Source organism: Lactuca saligna, chromosome 8, assembly GCF_052625555.1.
Source record: "Lactuca saligna cultivar CGN05327 chromosome 8, ASM5262555v1, whole genome shotgun sequence".
Classification (NCBI taxonomy): domain Eukaryota; kingdom Viridiplantae; phylum Streptophyta; class Magnoliopsida; order Asterales; family Asteraceae; genus Lactuca; species Lactuca saligna.
The window spans coordinates 25,560,613-25,576,685 of record NC_136424.1 but is presented as its reverse complement, the minus strand read 5'-3'; positions in this window follow the sequence as shown (position 1 = coordinate 25,576,685).

Here is a 16,073-nt window from a genome sequence, read left to right as displayed (position 1 = left end):
ACTATTGAATAAATTAAAAAATAAATGGCAAAATAGTCAGGTAAGACTAAGACCAAACGGGCAACAAAAATAAACTGTAGGGACATTCCGAGTTTAAAAAATAATAATAATAAGTTAGGAACAAAACGTGCAAATTACCTCAAACCATAGGGAGCATTCATGCAATTTACTCGACTTTAAATGACAAAAAGATAGCATACAAGGCCTGATTCCCCTTGATGGTCTACGTGGAGCTCTAGCATGCCTCGGGTCCACCACACCACCCTTATGCTTGAGCACTGAGATTGAAGAGGTGCATGGCTCGGGTTTACTCATTGGGCCTCTGACTCCTAACATTATTATTTTGACATGTATCCAAAATATAAAATTAAGAAGATTGATAGTTGAAGATTGCTTGAACATTTAGAATACCAAAACTTATGTAGTGGTTAAAACTTAACTCTTCTTTGGATATAAATCGTGCACTATCCTACACTTAAGTTGACATTCACCACTAAAAGGATTTAGGTTGTTTTTTAAATGCTCATAAATTCTAGCCAATACGAGGGGTGATTCAAAAGGTATCAGAAATATTAGTTTAATATTAGTTTAAGTGAATTAGGTGCTTAGTTTAGTATTCATACTTTAATTTGTAGTGCTCTATGAAGGGTTAAGACTTAAGATTATATGTGCTAGATATCAAATGTTACTTATTATTTTGAAAATTAACATATAGAGGTTCTCAAAATTATGACAAGACGAAGTCGAGTACCAACTGCTAAATAGAATGTTGGTGATGAAAACATCTAAGTGCAATTCATACCAGACGTGTTGGATGGATTTCAAACTATGTTAAATAAAATGATGGATCGAGTAAAAGAGAAAAATGGTCGAAAGATTCCAAGAGATTCTCAAGGTGCAAGAGAATAATAAAGAATGAAGTAAGCATAGTGATAAGTGAGACACCACGAACATGGTAAATAAAGCAAGCAAGGGAAATTTTGGTATGTCTTATAGGAGCATGGGGAACGAGCTACTATATGGAAGTTTTCCAGGGGGGGGGGGGGGGGGGGCGAAGGTTATAAAAATACATTGCAATTACAAAAATTTAAACATGTATCAACCACCATGCTATAATGGAACTTTAGATCAAATTGTTGTGCATAATTGAACTATAAATATGAAAATGACATTTTATGCATATCAATGAAAAGAGGAACAAATAACTAACTTTGTAGTAGGCAAGATCAAAAAATCAAGATTTGTAATGATGAATCAAACTCAAGCAAACATTGAAGGCTCATTTCATTGAAAGATTAACTTGGGAATATTTATTGTTAAGGTGAGATTTTTTATGGCAAAATATATACTCCAACATGAGAGAGTTTCTTGATTTGAAAAGGGGAAAAGATCAATAATATAATATAATACAAGTTTCATAAACTCTTGAGCTTTACGAGAAGGCTAGGACCGGATGAGACAACCAAAATTAGCCAATATGTTGAAGGATTATTATGACATCCCTTATTTTCCAGAACCAAAAAAATCTTTACGCTTTAAAAATCATAATATCTTGGCTTGCAGAAAATCCAAGTATATTAAAATATTTTGAGTACAAATGATTGTCTCAAACTAAGGATGCCATAATCAATACAGTGCATAAGTTATAACGTAAAGACCTAAAGGTCCTGAATACTATTGCAGGTATTCTCTTCAATCTCTCAGCATCCTATTCAAGTCTTCAATAATCTTAATACCACTACCTGTGATGCATATACAATGAGTGAGTTAGATTGGGAAACCTAGTGAGATACACAGTGTTCTCAATCCCACAATGTTATTATGATATCAATCTTTATTATGATATCAATCCGTAATAAATAACCTGCAAAATCAACTGTTATCCAACAATACATCATAAATATTTATAAGACATTTTAACCTTAATTACACATTTCTTCGATCCGCGCATATTGATTCTATAACATTGTGTGACATCCCCAATTTCATGGCTAGAAAAGACCGGTTTGTTTATGCTTTATTTAAAAATCAGAGTACCATTTTTGAAGAATAATGTTGCTGAATTTGTTCCCAAAAATATGATAAGTAAATTATCAAAACATTTCCGAAAAATTGTGTTTTCATTATATTAAAAACGTTGGGATGTCATTGTCAATACAATACATAAGCATAAATAGAAATAGTACATGCCTTACAACATCTATTATTCTAATGACCTATAATTCATAGATCTCTGATAAGATCAACACTCCTGTGCTATTTTGCCACCACATGTAATACAAGAAACTGGTGAGCACATAGGGCTTTTAACCTACAAAAATTAAGTTTATTGATTTTATCAAATCAATCAACCCGATTACCCATTCTCGTTATCCTGACTTTCTGTCCCTAAAGCATCTAAATTAAGGGACCTATCCTAAGGATTTTCATCGGGATGACAACACTGCGTAAGGGATTCCTCAACAATATATGTCAAAAAGGCAACCATGGGGGTTGGAGTACACCTGGTGAACATGTAGTTCAAAAACACCTACAAGTTGCGAGCCTGCTAGCGTTACACTAGACTGTCTAGAAAAGTTTGTGGTTGTCATCTATACTCCGCTAGATGACTGAATAAGCTTTCAACATCGAGGCCTCTCATCATTTATTTCATCATCTATTTCATCTACCCATCTTTACCCATCATAATTATAAGTATAAAATACATATATACTTTAAATCGAATAAAACACGTATATTTCATTCATCCAACATAGATATCAAGAAAACAGATAATATGAACACAAAGCACGTAATTTATATTAAATAGTTCATATATATGTGTAAGATGAAAGTAACTATGCACTCACTTGTTAAAGAAATGACTCTAAATTTGGGCAACACTTCGCTCTTAATAATTTTTTTCCCCTTCGATGAAACCTAGTAATATCATTACTAGATTTTAGTCTAGTATTTATTACGACTAATTATTAGTCTACATTCATCATTAACTCAAAGCCTACTTCATGATCTAAGGGACAACCAGGTAGGATCATATCGAAGGTATGGTCCATTTAGTATACGTAGTATACTGTTTGGAAATCTCACATTAAACACCTCACTAAATCACAACCAAAACATCATCTCGTAAGTAGATCAATCAGTATAATGACTTTGAATCACTAATAAATCTTGTTTATAGGTTCATAATAACGATAATGAACTTAAACATAAGTTATACTTAAAGTAGGGTAAACATAACTTACTTACAAGGGGGTTTAACGAAGAACCGGACTCTGCTCGGGCAGAACTTCTAAGCCGTAAGCTTTTCTTCTCAGAGCCTTATGGCGCTCCAAGACTTGCCTCTAACACTTATGAAGTGCTAGGGAACGGAAGAGACGGTTTAGGGGTATTGGGAGAGATTGGTAAGAAAAGTTGTGAAAAAAATTAGAGATTTGTGTCTCTATTTATAGGCTGGGAAATGGCAGTACACAGGGCATAATTACATAGGTATGCTAGGCGTACACGGTACGCGGGGTGTACGCGGCCACATGTCATCATCGCGTGCGAAGCCATGGGGAGGAAGGTAGGGATGAGATTGTGCCCCGTGTCAGCCTCGTATCTTAACCCATAATTTAATTATCTTCTATATTTCGTAACTTTCGCATAAGAGTTGCATTTTTGACGTTCTTTATATCCACGCATAGGTAGCGACGTGATCTACAACTTTCATTTAGATTCCGTCGGCTAATTTTGACTTTATTTTTAAAGTTATATTTTAACAGGCTTAGACGGTTAAAGTCCGTTAAAAATTCGTAACTTTGTCATTCGAAGTCCGTTTTTTACTGTCTTCATATCGTTTAGCTCTGTGACATCCCCATTTTCACGGCGAGAAAATACCGATTTGTTTATGCTTGTTTTTAAAATCAGAGTACTCTTTTAAAGAAAACAATTGCGTGTTATAAAATATGATCAAATAACAAGATAAATTATAGAGTAAAGAAAGACATGAGAGTAGAGTGAACTTATTCCAATACTTGTGAAGAAATTATCAAGTTTCTAATACATATGGCTCACTATTTATACTATCCAAATAAAACTATAATATGAATGCACATTATGATGGTGTATTATTACATTCATAAAACACATTAAAATGGTTGTTACTAATGCTAAATAATGATGGAGAGTTATGGGAGAAATGGAGAATCCAATGGTCATTCACAAACTAATATTTCATAACATTGCGGAATTTGTTCCCAAAACAAAATATGACAAAAATTATCAAAGCATTTCTTTAAAGAAATGTATTTTCATTATATAACAAAATCTCGGGATGTCATGTTCCGATACAGACATATAAGCATAAACAGAACTTAAATTTAATTACACAATTGATTTATATCTCCTTTAAATCTCTCTGTGAAATATGTCTTCGTATTAATACTTGTGATACAAAGAAAACTGAGTGGGTCAGGCTTGGGAGCCTGGTGAGCATATAGGATTTTCATCCGACAATGTTATATCATATATTTATAAATATAGAACATTCAAACTTGTACAATTTCACCATATAAAGGCAACTCTTATCCCACCCCATCGATCCTCACAACGACACGATCTAAACTCTCATATCTAAAATTTTCCTCTTTACCTGATCCCTACTCACGGATCTAAAATTATTATCTTCACCCAATCCATACTCACGGATCTAAAACTAACATTTTCACCTGATCCATACTCACGGATCTAAAACTAACATTTTCCCCTGATATACTCACGGATCTAAACCTAACCTCCTGATCTGATCCATACTCCGGATCAATAATTGTACCCAATCCATACTCCCGGAATAAAGACAATTAACTATACCCTAATCCTGATCTGATCCATACTCCCGGATCAATAACTGTGCCCAATCCATACTCCCGGACTAGGGACAATTAACTTAGTCTTAATCCATACTCCCGGACTAATAACAAGTTTTATCTCTTTATCTGATCCATACTCCCGGATCTAAAACTAACCTCTTGGTCTAATCCATACTCCGCTGAATAACTAGATCAACAACAACAACATCGGGGTCTCTCATCTGTTTATCACACATCAACTATCTACCCATGTTCTACCCAACATATTAGTAGATAAAAATATATATTTTTATACATAGTTTAAAACCTGTATAGCATTCTCATTCAATACATATTCCACATAACTGATGAGGCATACCCACATAACACATATTTCATAGAGAATAAATCAGATTTATGAGATAGAAGAAAGTGAATATACATTCACACACATAACAACAAAATTATACACATAACACGTATTTCATATAAAATAATTCATAATTATGCGTTAGAAGAAAGTAACCACACACTCACTTGATTAGAAGATGATCGGACAACACTACGACTTGTAGAAGTAGTATTCTTCGGTAGATCTTCACAAAAACCGGGCTCCTCGCGGGCAGAGCTTCGGCTCGGGAATCACACTTCTCGGGATCTTCGAGGCCTCGGGACTTGCTTCGGGGCTTGGGAATGATATCGGGGCTTCGGGATATTTCTTGCACGAAAAACGATGCAAAAACGCGAGAAAAAGAGAATAAATGAGCAAAGAAGTCGGTTGCCCTCGACTTCCTTTTATAGGGGGCTGGAAACCCGAATTACGCTGGGTGTAATTCTGAATTACGCTGGACGTAATGGGGATAAGAACGCTAACTCCCCCCCCCCCTCCCCCCCTTCTGGATAATATCGAATTTATATTTAAATTAAATATCGAAAATATTTAATAAACTTCAAAAATTCATATCTTCCTCATACGAACTCTGTTTTCGACGTTCTTTATATCCCCGCATAGGTGAGACTACACTCTACAACTTTCGTTTAGACTCCGTCGGCTAATTTTGACTTTATTTTTATTATTTATTTTTAGTAGGTCGGGACAAGAAAACTCCGTTATAAAATCATAACTTCTTCATCTGACGTCCGTTTTCGCCTATCTTTTTATCGTTTTACTACAATTAATGAGATCTTCAATTCTCATTTAGATTGTTTCAGCTAAAACCCGTTCGGTCTCAAATCGAGTATTCGGGCAGCATACCGTTAAGTCAAAACTTAAAAAAATCATAACTTCCTCATACGAAGTCAGATTTGGGCGTTCTTTTTATGCACGCTCATGGTTTAACAAACTCTACGACTTTAGTTTATATTGCTAAGGCTAAATATCACTCTAAAGTAAATTCACTTTTTACGTCATTCAGCGTCGTGCCGGTTTTGTCGCGAAACTTCGACAGGTCATAACTTCTTCGTTATAACCCGGATTTTGGCGTTCTTTATATGTACAGAATCCTTGTAACATATACTATAACTTAGTTAAGATTATTCCTTCAAAATAATCTTCCATCAAAAATTCATTTTTGATGCTTAACGTCTCTAATTGACTAGCACGGATCTACGGGCGTTACAATTATCTCCCCCTTAGGATGATTACGTCCCGGAATCATCAACGAAATAGGACTTGCATAATGATTCCAAATGTTATTTATTCATCCTAGGTAATAACCGTAACTTCTATGTTTCCTCGAAAGAGTATTTAACTCTATGGTTTTCTTGACCGCAGAAGATGCCCAATCTTGCATCTGCTTATCGTACTATGTTGTACTTTCAATCGTAACCTTCAAGTTACCACATAAGTCCTTATTGTGGACTCCTTATTCTTCTTAGGATAATTACTTTCATTTATCTATTGTAACAAAATGATGGGTCGTGCTCTATTGACCTCTCATCGCACGATGCGACGCTTAGACTCGGTCTTTAATGAAGTTAAATTCCAGGATGGAATATACCTTTTTTCATATTCTAATGTGATTGTAACACCGTAAATTTCAAAAAAAAAAATTCAAATTTTATAAACCATAATTCACTTAATATTCATAAAACAACCATTTCTGAAATTCAATCCAAGTAATACAAAAATCCCAAGATCTCAAAATCATAAATCCCATGCGTGTGTACTGATCAAGCCGGTGCCTTCCCACGGTCGTCACTAGTACCTGAAACAAATAACACCAAACACTGTAAGCACAAAGCTTAGTGAGTTCCCCAAAATACCACATATAACACATATTAGCCACTCGAGGCTATAACTTTGTGGGTCCGTGCACCCAAAATATGTGAACCCTCAGGTTCTAACTCTGTAAACATGCACATCATAAATCACAAAGAATAATGCAGTGCAACACATAACACAAAATCGCAGAATGTCCACTTCCCTTGCCTTGCCTCTTCTTAATCATAAAAACGAAAGTCCACTTCCCTTGCCTCTAGGCCTAAACCCCCATGTTAATCATAAAAACGAAAAAGGAAGCCAAGATATACCTCCAAGATGATGCTCTGAGCTCCAAAATCGCAGAATGTCCACTTCCCTTGCCTCTTCTTAGCTAGAATCTCCTTTGCCTTGCCAAACCAAGCTCCAAAGGTCAATAATTGCCTATTTTCTCTCCCAAAACGCTCAAATCTCTTTAGGGTTTCTCTCTAGGGGTTGCTGGCCGCAAATGCTGGCCATTAGCCCCTTTAAATAGGTCTCAAACCCTGTAGGGTTTCATTACACCGCGTGGACTTGCCGAGTCCATACGCGAACCCGCGTCAAGAATCACGATCCTACTCGACGAGTTTGAGCTCCAACTCGCCGAGTCCACTCACAATTTTCCAAAAATACACCAATAATAAATACCTGGAAATTCCGGGCTGTTACAATTCTCCCCCACTAGAACTAGACTTCGCCCTCGAAGTCTCGCTCTGTAAATAACTTCGGATGCCGCTCGCGCATCTCACGCTCCGGTTCCCAAGTCATCTCGGACCCCTTCCGATGCTGCCACTGAACCAAAACCAAAGGTACCTCCTTGTTCCTCAGAACTTTGATTTTCCGATCTCTGATTGCCACTGGTCTCTCAACATAATTCAGGCTCGCATCCACCTGAATATCCTCTAATGGAACCACTGCCGACTCATCGGCTATACACTTCCGCAATTGCGACACATGGAAAGTGTCGTGAATCTGCCCCAACTCTGCAGGCAAATCCAAACAATAGGCTACCCTGTCTACCCTTGCGACTACCCGAAATGGTCCGATATATCGGGGCCCCAACTTGCTCCTCTTCCTGAATCGAATCACTCCTTTCCAAGGAGAGACCTTCAGGAGCACAAAGTCGCCGACCTGGAACTTAAGTCCGGACCGGCATCTGTCCGCATAACTCTTCTGTCGACCCTGAGCAGTCAGTAACCTCTGTCTGACCTGATGGATCTGCTCTGTCGTCTGAAGTACGATCTCAGTGTTTCCCATAACGCGCTGTTCGACTTCTCCCCAGCAAATGGGGGTCAGACACCTCCTCCCATACAACAGCTCAAAGGGTGGCATACCGATGCTCAAATGATGACTGTTGTTGTAAGAAAACTCGGCCAAGGGCAGATAAGTATCCCAACTTCCCCCGAAATCCAATACACATGCTCGGAGCATGTCCTCGAGCGTCTGAATCGTCCGCTCACTCTGTCCGTCTGTCTGGAGGTGATATGCGGTACTAAAATGCAGCCTAGTACCCAGCTCCTCATGAAACTTCTTCCAGAATCTGGAAGTCAAACGTACATCCCGGTCTGAGACAATCGAGATCGGCACCCCATGCCGAGATACCACTTCCCTCACATACATCTCTGCTAACTTCTCTGTGGAAGAAATCTCGCTGATAGCAAGGAAGTGAGCGCTCTTCGTCAACTTGTCCACAATCACCCAAATTGCATCAACTCCCCAAGCAGTCCTTGGCAATTTGGTGATGAAATCCATGGTGATCTGTTCCCACTTCCATTCAGGAACCTCCGACGGCTGCAACTTACCATGCGGTCTCTGGTGTTCGGCCTTAACCCTACGGCATGTTAAGCACCTCTCAACAAACCACGCAACATCCCTCTTCATACAGGGCCACCAATACTCCCTCCTTAAATCCAAATACATCTTAGTGGCCCCAGGGTGGATCGAGAATTTCGACTGATGAGCCTCTTCCATCAAAATGGTACGCGTTCCTCCCACAAACGGTACCCAAATACGCCCCTGAAAAGTCATAAGCCCCCGACCATCGGTAACGAACTCCGATACCAACCCAACAACTCACTCTATCTTCTGGTTTTCCGACTTCACTGCCTCAGCTTGTAATCCTCGAATGGTGTCTAACACCGGAGTCATCACGGTCAATCGCAAACATACATCTCGCAACGGGGCGCTCTCCGCCCTGCGACTCAGGGCGTCGGCTACCACATTAGCCTTGCCCGGATGGTGCAGGATCTCACAATCGTAATCCTTAACCACATCCAACCACCTCCTCTGCCGCGTATTTAGGTTGGGCTGATCCATTAAATACTTCACACTCTTATGGTCCGTGTAAATCGTACACCGAACCCCATACAAATAGTGGCGCCAAATCTTGAGGGCGAACACCACTGCCCCCAACTCTAGGTCATAGGTGGGATACCTCGTCTCATGAGGCTTTAACTGCCTTGATGCATATGCTATCACATGCCCTTTCTGCATTAACACCGCTCCCAACCCCAAGATCGATGCATCAGAGTATACAACAAAGTCCTCCATTCCCTCCGGGAGGGCTAACACCGGGGCCTCGCATAACCTTTGGCGAAGCGTCTCAAAGGAGGCCTGCTGCTCGGGGCCCCATGAAAAAGCGACACCCTTCCGGGTCATCCTAGTGAGTGGCACTGCGATCTTAGAGAAATCCCTGATAAATCTTCGATAATAACCAGCCAACCCTAGAAAACTCCTGATCTTGGAGGGTGATATCGGCACCTCCCAACTCATCACCGCCTCAACTTTGGCCGGATCGACCAATATCCCTTCCTGGTTAACAAGATGTCCTAGGAACTGGACCTCTCGCAACCAGAAATCACACTTGGAGAATTTGGCATAAAGCCTCTCCGATCTCAGAACTCCGAGGATCTCCCTCAAATGCTCCTCATGCTGCTCTCTAGATCTCGAATATACCAAAATGTCATCAATGAATACAATCACCGACCGATCCAACATCAGCCTGCACACCCGGTTCATGAGATCCATGAACACTGTCGAGGCATTGGTGAGTCCGAAAGGCATCACCACAAACTCATAATGCACAAAACGCGTCCTAAACACTGTCTTCTGGACGTCCTCATCTTGCACCCTCACCTGATGGTATCCATACCTCAAATCGATTTTGGAGAACCAAGATGCTCCCTGCAACTGGTCGAACAAATCGTCGATCCTCGGTAATGGGTAACGGTTCTTGACCGTCAACTTGTTCAACTCCTGGTAATCAATGCACATCCGGTGTGAACCATCCTTCTTCTTGACAAATAGAATAGGCGCTCCCCACGGCGAGCTGCTCGGCCGAATAAACCCTTTCCCCAGTAGCTCATGAAGCTGCGAGGATAACTCTTGCATCTCTGGAGGTGCAAGACGATAAGGCACCTTAGCGATAGGCGCGGCCCCCGGGACCAAATCAATACCGAACTCTACTTGCCTCACGGGAGGCACACCCGACAACTCCTCTGGAAAGACATCCGGGAACTCTTGCACTATAGGAACCTCCTCTACCGACCTCGGCCTCTTGGAATCAACCCGCGTATCCAACACGTACGCCACAAAACCCTTACAGCCCTGCTGTAGACACTGCCTCACCCTAGCGGCCGAACAAAACGCTGATCCATAATGGGTACCCTCACCGTACACTGTAAGAACTCCCCCACTAGGGTCTCGTATGGTCACTAGCTGTCGCTCGCAGTCGATAACCACACCGAACCTGCTCAACCAGTCCATGCCCACAATGACACGGACATCCCCCATGGCAATAGGAACCAAATCAATCGGGAACTCAACACCGAAAATCTCGAGTACGCACCCACGGATCACCTCCGTGGCATATATCACCTTCTCGTCAGCTATGGAAACTCTCAGAGGCCGACTTAGCGTCTCGCGACTAACATTGATGTGCTGACTAAAAGCCAAAGATACAAAAGACCGACTCGCACCCGAGTCAAATAATACCAAGGCAGGTACAAAATTCACAAGAAAAGTACCTACGCATAACATAATATAAGCATAATATCTCAACATTACAATAAATACACAAAAGAATACATACCAGCCACGACATCGGGCATTGCGCGAACCTCCTACGCGGTTAACTGAAAGGCTCTCCCGCGTGCCCTCGGCGCCTCGGCCTTCACTGGCTGACTCTCGGTAGCTCTGATGGCGGCAGGGGCAGATCCCTGAGGTGCTCCCTGAGCTAATCCCCGCAACTGCGGACATTCCGCCTTCCAGTGTCCGGTATGGTTGCAGTGAAAACACACTGCAAATCCCTTGGGGCAGTCCTTGGCCATATGCCCCTCCTTTCCACATTTATAGCAAGATCCAGCTCTACATACTCCATCGTGACCCTTGCCGCACTTTCCACAAGTGCGGCCCTCCTGGCTCCCTGATTTGGGATCATCGGGCTTGGCTCGCTTGGCTGCCAGCTGGAATTGTGCCGGTCGCCGATCCCTCCCCTGAGACTCAGCCTCCTTTCTAGCTTGAGTCTCCAGCTCGATCTCCCTCTTCCGGGCATTTGCCTGAAGCTCAGCAAATGTCCGTTATGAGGAGTTCGCCACGAACTCCCAAATGTATCGCCTCAAGATACTCAAATACCGGCTCATACGTGCCTGCTCAGTGGACACGTGCTCAGGGCAGAACATCGCCCTCTCGTGGAACATCCTGGTAATCACCATAATAGACTCAGTGCCCTGCTTGAGGGTCAGAAACTCCTGGGCCAAACGCTCCCTCTCCACCTGGGGAACGTACTCATCTCGGAACATGACAGTGAACCTCTCCCAGGTCACTGCCGCAAGCTTAGCAGGCAAAAAGTGTGCTGTCACAAACTTCCACCAGTCCTTCGCTCCGAAGCGAAGCTAGTTCAGCGCGAACCGTACTCTCAAATGCTCAGGAGATGAGCAAGTGAAGAAACACCCCTCTATGTCAGAAATCCATCTCATAGCCACCACCGGGTCCTGGGTCCCATCAAACTCTGGTGGTTTCGTGTTGCTGAACTCCCGGAACAGCAACGCATCACCACCCTACGGCCTCACAGCAGCAACAGCTGCGGTGGCCGCCGCAACAGCAGCCTCAGAAAGATAAGCATAATGCTCGTCGAAAGTCTCAATCAGCGCGGTCTTAAAAGACCAGAACATCTCTGGTATCTCTTCCCTGATGACCGCAACCACCTCCTCGTGAATAATCTGACGGATCTCCTCATCACTAGCCCCGACGCCCTCCGGCATATGACGTGTCCTCACCATGATCAACCTCTGAAATACAACATATGATAAATTAGAATCCGTTTGAGCATACTCACACTCGACAACTCATCCTCCTTGATCCTTGGCATTCTGAAGATTCTTACTCGGACCGTACACTGCCCTGGTGCTTTCAGTAGTACGGGCCCAATACTACTGTCCACACCGTTTCAGTATACACCCCAAGTCCTGCTCTTCAAATCCCAATTTCCAAGTACTCTATCACTTTCTAACAGATCTCTCATAAGCTCCTTGCTGCTACCTATTCACTCTCAAGCATCTCATAGCATCTCACCTCTCCCTAGGCTAAGGCATCACAAATCAGGGCACTCTAGTCCTATTAGGAATACCTAGCCTACTCTAGCAAGAGAATACATCATAACAATCTCATAAACATATAATATAAGGGTATTTTGGGAAATCACCGTTCGGGCGCTGACTGATCGTACACACGTTTCTTCTCTGAATTTCTCTAAAAAACTTTTATTTTTTTAGAAAATTTGGTTTTCTTTTGAAAATATTTTCCAAATCCTCAGTTTGAGTTCAAATACTCCCGAAGGTGTACCCGAATCCCTCAAACCAAGGCTCTGATACCAACTTGTAACACCGTAAATTTCAAAATAAATTTTCAAATTTTATAAACCATAATTCACTTAATATTCATAAAACAACCATTTCTGAAATTCAATCCATGTAATACAAAAATCCCAAGATCTCAAAATCATAAATCTCATGCGTGTGTACTGATCAAGCCGGCGCCTTCCCACGGTCGTCACTAGTACCTGAAACAAATAACACCAAACACTGTAAGCACAAAGCTTAGTGAGTTCCCCAAAATACCACATATAACACATATTAGCCATTCGAGGCTATAACTCTATGGGTCCGTGCACCCAAACTCTGTGAACCCTCAGGTTCTAACTCTGTAAACATGCACAGCATAAATCACAAAGAATAATGCAGCGCAACACATAACACAAATATAGCATACAAGCACTGTATCACATAACTCTAGTTACCAACTCAAGGTATGTATATGTTGGGTTTTAGCCATAAGAACTTTCCTATGTGCGCATGCAAAACCCTATTGCTTGGACCTAGGCTTTCTAATAAACATGCTTTTGAATCCAAGACTTCTAATGGCTAATTAGGTTAAACAACAACATTAAAACAGATCTAGAATCATACCTTTGAATCCCCTGTTGATCTTGGTTGTCTTGGAGCTTCTAGAGTCACAATTGTCACTCCCTAATGGCTTACAAACACCAATAGCAAGCAAGATGATTTAGGAGAGAGGAGAGGTGGAATTCGACCAGAGGTTCCTTGCTTTAGGTTCTGAAAGGTTGTCCACGAATTCCACATCCCAAGGGCCTATTTATACCTTTAGACTCCTTAAGGGTTTCACCCTAAACCCTAATTGGATAATCTTCTCTTAAGGCTATCCAAATCCATTCCATAGATAACCCTATGGACGATTTTGAGCTATCCTAAAGCTCTTAGAATCCGTCCAAGGAGTATCTTAATGGATTCATAGTCTAAAGTCTAACTATCAAACAATTGACAGTTTATACCCTCTTATTTAATTAATCTCTTTAAGTCACCAAATTAATACCAATTAATTTATGACTTATATTAATCAAATAGCTAAATATTATTCCTTATAATATTTACTCTCTCTTAATAAATCATCCTTCAAGTTGCTATGGTGAAGGCAACCCAAAAGGACCATGCACCACCGAATATAGTTATAGCCTTAGACACTATTCCAACAGTCTCCTACTTGGATAAGTCTAGTAACTATACAAGTATAATACGGTTTGCAATCGTAGCTCTCAAAGACGCTGTCAACTCTGATCTAATCAATCTTGTCCTTTAGATAAGGGATCGTACAGTCCTCTGTTAGATATCATGCTGACAATCCTATGGAATGGTTAGTCTAGCATTTAGATTTCTCGATCTTCGATTTATTTGACATAGAACTTAATCGAACACATCAATTCAGTTCTGACCGGGCCCGACACATAAGTCAAATCAAATCATCGAGTGGCCAAGATATCTCTTCTACCCTCTTAGGATAAAATTTACAGATAAACTTCGACTTATATGCATTTACTTATTCATTAACCAACTATACACAACAATGCGTTTTATAACATCAAGTTACTGATGCGTTTTCGCATTATCAATGCACAATCAATTAACAAATAATAAACCATATATCTAGGTTTTAAGACCATATGATATTATCGTCTTGCGATCACCTTTTATATCGTATTCCATAAAGTGATTCCAGCAAGCGCGGGTTTATTCCAATGCTCAAAACCAGTTCATAAGCACTCATGAACGTTGCAGCAACTCTTGCTATGTCTAACACCATTTAGACATTCTACACACCAATTCATGACAATCTTCATTCACATCTACTCCCAACATATGAACGATTGTGGACCATTTGAATAATTCGATTATTCCTAATAAACTCAATTATTCTGGAAGTCAAAACATGCAAAGTGAAACAATAGTTAAACAACTAACATGTGATAGTAACTTTACTCATAAATAAAACTTCTTTATTTAATCATCAAATGTCAATTACATTTATCTATTATACGTTTCTAATACTATCTAATCTATGCTAATATCATCCTTCAGCCCAATACTCCTAGCATGCTGCAAGTGCTTAACCCTACTCAGTCCCTTCGTAAGCGGATCTGCTGGGTTATCTTCTGATGATATCCTCTTCACTACGAGTTGTCCTTCTTCTACACGATGTCTAATGAAGTGATATTTTCTGTCGATATGTCGAGATCTACCATGATCCCTCGGTTCCTTGGTCAAGGCAACCGCACCTTCGTTACCACAGAAAATCTCCATGGGCTCCTTTATGGCCGGTACAACTCCAAGATCACCAATGAAGTTCTTCAGCCATATTGCCTCCTTCGACGCTTCGCTCGCTGCAATGTACTCTGATTCGCACGTTGAATCAGCTACGGTTTCTTGCTTGGAACTTTTCCATGTCACTGCTCCTCCATTTAGGGTAAAGACCCAGCCCGACTGCGAACGGTAGTTGTCCCTATCGGTTTGAAAGCTGGCGTCACTATACCCTCGCACCTTCAAGTCATCACTCCCTCCAAGGACTAAGAACCATTCTTTCGTCCTCCGAAGGTACTTAAGGATGTTCTTCACCGCAATCCAATGTGCTTTGCCAGGGTTCCCTTGATATCTGCTAACCATGCTCAAAGCGAAGGCTACATCAGGGCGAGTACAAGTCATAGCGTACATGATTGAGCCAACTGCAGAAGCGTATGGTACTCGGCTCATTTCTGCTATCTCAGCTTCGGTACTCGGACTTTGAGTCTTACTCAACTTGGCATTTCCTTGTATCGGTAGTTCTCCCTTCTTTGAGTTTTCCATACTAAAACGTTTTAGTACCTTCTCCAAGTAAGTATTCTGACTAAGTCCAATTAGTCTTTCCGAGCCAGGACTTAACCTCCTGCAGAGTCGGGATGTCGTTTCCTATGAGTAATATCGACATATAGAATGAGGAAGCTTACTATACTCCCACTGGCTTTGACATATACACAAGATTCGTCTTCGCTTCGTACAAATCCAAACTCTTTGACTTTCTCATCGAAACAAAGATTCCATCTGCGAGACGCTTGCTTAAGTCCATAAATGGACTTCTCAAGCTTACACACTCTATTCGGATGCTTCGGATCCACAAACCCC